We start from the raw sequence: 6,151 nt of genomic DNA on the forward strand, positions 1-6,151 counted from the left end.
ATATTAATATTAAATTACAAGTTGTGTGTTTATTTAATTTTAAAATTATTTAATACACATTTTTATATTTTAAACTTATATTACCTTCAAAAAAACCTTGATTTAGAGTAGAGCAGAGACAAGGACAGTATGTAGGGTCAAACATCATGTTAGGAATCACGGATCTCTACAATAGTATGATATTGTCCACCTCGAGCATAAGCTCTCATGGCTTTGCTTTGGGCTTCCCCAAAAGGTCTCGGTACTAGTAGAGATATTTCTTTACTTATAAACTCATGATCATTCCCTAAATTAACCCATGTGGGACTCACTCTCAACAATCCTCAACACCTCGTCCAAGGGTAGACAAATCCACATAGCTGGGCAAAAAATAAAAACGAGGCTTAAGTTTCCCTTAAGACTTGTCATGAGCGTGTCACGATCATAACGGCTCACAGTTCAAAATGAAGTGCATGTATCAGATAACTCGTTTGGATATCATATTATAAATTTGGTGTCTACTAGATACTGAGTTTAAAATTAAATAATAAAATTAATAATTTAATCGAAACTAAATTGATCGAGTCGTGAAGTTTTAAGATTTGTTCGTGCATACATCTAATGAATACACGATCATATTGACTATTTTTTCATATGATTAATAAAAAAAAATAAAAAATAAAAGCAGCCAATTGGGTTTAATTAATTTATAAAAAAGATTCCTAATGTAGGATTATTATTATTATTATTTTTGTTTTTTTGCTCAAATATTTTTGGGTCTTAAAAAAAATAGATAGAAAAGGTTGAATTGTCAAATATTTAAAATAAAAGAAAAATAAATTCATGTTGACCATTCTATCATTTAATTGTATGTTTTTTTAAAATAAAAAAAAGTCAAGAAATTATAATTTAATTTCAAATATAAATTTTTTGTTGGTTTAAATCATATTTTAATTTAGAATTTTTTGTGTGTTTATTTTATTTTAATAATTATTTTATTATTTTATATATACTTTTTTTTCATTATTTACTTGAAGTGTTTGTTTAATAATAGAGTAATAAAAATAAATTTTGATTATATAAAATTAGTAAAATAATAATAATAATAAATTTTTTTTTTTTTGTTGAGGTGTAACCCGAGCAACCCAAATAAAGTTTACAATCTTGGGTTGAGTTGGATTTTCGGGTTTTTTTATTATTTATTTTAAAAAATCTTCGCTTATCTATAATATATGTTATATTAATAATTAAAATTTCATAAAATTCAAATATCAAACATTTACAAGTCACAACATAGTCCGTTACAAACATTAAATATTCTTAATTTTAAACAAAATTGGGTTGTAGACTTATTTTCGAGTCCGTCGAGTTAGTCCAACAAAATATGTTTATTCGCAAACCGACTAAATTTTCAATTTTTTAAAAGTTTAAATAAACCTAAATAAAAATAAATAAATAATCCAATTTAAATTTTAAGATTTGAATTATAATTTATTTTAGAAAGTTAATAAAAAAAAGTTGAAACAAACGGCGTCGTTTGTGAACTTTTACGCGCTGAAAACGCGGACCGAACACACGCTGAACCCACACGGACATCCAACGGCTCATATTTGAAACAGACTTCCACGTTTCTCGTCCTCAGCCGTCGATTAATCTTCACGATTTTTACGCTGCAATCATTCTCCAAAGACTTTTTAACGTTACTTCAATCATTATCGAACCAACTCTCCTCAACTCTGTGGACCCCACCTTCAATTTATTATTTTTTCCCAAAATAATTAATTTAAAATATTCTTAAAATTTACAAATTATCAATTTAAATATAATTTAGTTTATACGAGTTTTTTTTTTCTTCTAATTTTTAAATTATTATAATTTCACTATTAACTCTAAAAAGTTAGGGTAAAGTTGGGTTGAATTATAATTATTTTCGGTTCAACAATTTATATTAAATAATGAGTCTAATTAATTTTAATTAATAAAAACATCTGTTTATTTATTTTCAGACGTTTAAATGAGATTTATAACCCAATTCTATATTTTGAGAGAAATTAATTTTCAAAAAGATTAAAATTTATTTTAAGAGTTACTAAAGAATAAATGATAAAAATAATAATTAATTTGAAATTAGAGTTACTCGAGAATAAATAATAAAAAATAATAATTATGAAATTAATAAACGTATGAATATTTACTATACAATAAAAGTTTTGTTCTAAACTCTCGTAGTTTTACTGGGGCGATCATTCCCTAAATTAGTTGATGTGAGACTTTCATCCAACACCTCTCCTCGAACAAAGTATGCCTCCCCTTAATCGAGGCTCAACTCCTTTTCTTTTCGTAGTCTTAGTCATTTTTTACTATGCCTTCGAGGCTCACAATACTTTTGTTCGATATTTGATAATTCTATTGGTATTGCTAAGTTTAGGACATGACTCTGATACCATGTTAAAACGAACACGACTCTCCACAATGGTATGATATTGTCCACTTTGAGCATAAGCTCTCCAAGTATCTTTAAAAAAATAATAATAATAAAAAAAATAATAAAATGGTTATTCATTAAAAATTATGATATTCTATGGGAGATTATTTATGCATTTAACCATTTGAATTATAAATATTTAACAACTTGTGCAATTTACAATAAATAAATTGAATTGGATATTATTGTCTAATTTTTATATTTAAAATTCAACCCTTTTTTTTAATGAAAAATAAATATTAAATTTCCACATTTCAATTTGTCAACAATTACTTATATATAATATACAACATGTGTATTTTTATTAAATTATTTTAAAATATAGGTTTTGAATTCTCTACTTGGTTTGATTTTATTTTATTAGTCTAATTTTCAATTATCATTATTTAATGGACAATATATATATATATATATATGAACATGTATTAAAATATTAAATTTACCTAGGTTGTTAGATAAAAAAAATTACAAAAAAAAAAAAAAATTATATTTATATTTAAAAAATAAAGTCAAAATTTAAAAGGTAATTTTTAAAATTTGACTAAAAATTCAAATATTTTGTAAGGTAGAAATTTAAATAAAAAAAAAAAGTAAATAATAATAATAATTTTTTAAAATTATTTATAAAAGTCTAGTTTCAAACATTAATTTAAATCAATATATTTTGATTTTGATTTTGATTTGATTCATTTAATTGCCCACTTAATTTCACCAAATATATATATATTTTTTTATTCTAGTTCTTTTAATTGAGTATTAATTATTTAGTAATTATTATTTTTATTTCCATCATTTGATTGCTGGATTAATCTAAACATAATATTAAAAATTGCAATTAAATTATATTTTAATAATTATATTTAAATATAATACAACATATAAATAGAAAAATAAAAAAAATTAAGTAAAGAAGAAAATAAAGAGGTAAAAATAATAACTATTTTATATTGATTATTGCATTGAATTTTAGCTTCTAAGTGAGGAATTATTTTTTATTTTAAACATTATTAAAATAAAGTTAAATATTGCAACCCATTAAATAACCCATGATCATTCCCTAAATTAGCCGATGTGGGACTTTCATCCACGAAAATCGAGATTCGACTCCTTTTCTTTTGAAGTTTGTCTGACATTTGAGGATAAGTTTAGGGCATAGCTTTGATACTATATTAAATGAACATGACTCTCCATAATGATATGATATTGTTCACTTTGAGAATAAGTTCTCATGGCTTTGCTTTGGGATTTCTCAAAAGGTCTCATACGGATGGAGATAGTATTCTTTGATTATAAACTCATGATCATTCCCTAAATTAACCGAGGTGGGACTTTCATCATCCAACAATCATTTTTTTAACGGGTTAAGCCGACAAACCTGAAAGTATAATTACAACCCAACCATACTTTTAAAAAGATCAAGAATATTTAACGTTTGTAATCAATATTATTAACATATTGTGACATAATATTTGATATTTGATATAACATCTATTACAGATAAGTATAATTTTTTTAAATAATTAAAAAAAAAAAAACAATCCAAGAACAAAACCTTAAATCCAACTGGAACATATATGGTTGAACTGTCAACTCTATTCATAGTTGAGTCATCTACTCAACTACCTCAAAATTTTCGAAAAAGTTTTTACAAGGGGCCCACTCCAACTTGTGTAATAATAAATTAAAAATTGTGAGAATTGGGACACGTGGCAAGTAATGCAGCAGGTGTTGAGCGACGGGGTCTTGAGCTTTCTACAGTGGAATTTACCAATTTGCCCCCATGTAGGGACGAAGAACAACGAAAGCGTCAAATCATTTATGATAATTTAATTAAATAATATTGTAATTTTTGGAGTTCTCCACGTCAGTCAGCGTCAAATCAAATGAAATAATAAGGACTTTTTCCTATTGATATTATTACGGTACGGAGGAATGAGGTGGGACCCACTCCATGAAAAAGACCGAACTGTGGACCCCACAGTACAATAATAATTGAAATAATTATTAATTTATATATATATATTAATTAAACTCCTCCAGCCATCTTCTTCCGTACGATAAAACTCTGACAGCTGTATGATTTTGTTTTTTTAATATTAATTATGCACATGTGCTAAGACGCACGTTGGGGTCAAGTTATTATTTAATTAATAAATAGATATTTTAAAAACTATATTGTTACTTTTATTAAAAAGAAAAATTTGAATAAATGATTTTCGTCGAAAAAGACACGAGATTTTTGGCGAGGCATTGAAATTCTCGCATCTTCAAACCACTCACAAAACCACGCTCTACTCCCACTCCACGCTGACCGTCTACACCCACTGAACACCAAACATAGAAATTTCGTTAATGACTTTTATCCGTTGAGCGAGGACCTTCCACCTGTCACTACCCTTTTTTCTTTGGTAGTTCAAGGGGCGGTCGCCCCTCGAGCAAGAAAAGGTATAAATATGGAAACTTCTCTGCCATTTGCGGTAGGGTCTTCAAGCCCCACGCTCGAATCTCGAGATTCATGGGTCGTGTGTAGATAGGACGAGAGATGAATCACAAGGTCCCGTACCATCTGAGAGTGTGAGAGATGGAGAGAGAAGGGGAGACGAAGAGCTTGCAAAACCCTCTGTGTACATCGCCGGCGAGAATCGAAACCACGACCAACATCTAATCGAGAACGAAGTACGTCTTAGGAGGAAACCATTCTGATACGAGATAAAGTGTCATTGTCATATCATAGATGATTTATTTTTAAGAACGTTTTATTGTATTATTAAAATTTTAGATAATTGAAGTTATAAGTTATATTAGTTAGTGACCATTGAAAGTTAAATCTTTCTATTAATCATACTGTTATCAGAAAATTTATTTTCAAGGCTATAAAATAGTCATTCATATGTTCTTGTTTTATTATTGCATTTTGGAATTGAAAGTTATGCACTATTTTAGTTTTGTTGAAAGCTAAAAACTTCGAGTGGTATTAATCAAACATATTATGGAGTGATTTGAATCACGAGTTTATTGTTATTAAATGTCTTTTTTTTTTCCTTGTTATTATATGTAACTCTCATGTGTAATTACCACTAAATTAAACGTCCTTATTCATCTTCTTTCTTTAACTCGTTTCTTTGTTGTTATTCGGATTGCTCCATTAATACCCTTGTTTGTATGTTGAATATGCTGTCTATTCTATTTGAATTGCACTTAGCTCTGTAACATCCCGATTTGTTTTGGAGTGTGATTTGTGTGTGCTCAATTGTGACAATGAGTTTGTAAGGGAGTGATACATTGATCCAAGTGTTGAGTGCTAAACACGTGAGAGAGTGCTTGTGAGGTTATTTACATGGCGATACATAAGTTCGAGAGAGGATTCCACGACCTGCACAACATGCCGATCAATATGAGAGAGACAGTTCTGATCAACATGCGGTTGGTGCGAGGGAGAGGCCATGGAAGAAGACATCATAATTTTCAACAACTGAGTTTCTTATGGAGATAGAATTGATCGTAACGTGGGGAGCGTTACATTAAAACCTCCCAAGTTTTATGACAAAACCGATCTAGAGGAGTACCTTGAATGGGAGAAAATGGTGGAGTCAGTGTTCAACTGTCATATAGTTTTAGTGATGAGTAGAAGGTAATGTTATGCATTGCTCAATTCAAACAATATGCTCAAATTTCGTGGGATAAATT

Source organism: Cucurbita pepo, chromosome 6, assembly GCF_057944985.1.
Source record: "Cucurbita pepo subsp. pepo isolate OVF chromosome 6, ASM5794498v1, whole genome shotgun sequence".
NCBI lineage: Eukaryota > Viridiplantae > Streptophyta > Magnoliopsida > Cucurbitales > Cucurbitaceae > Cucurbita > Cucurbita pepo.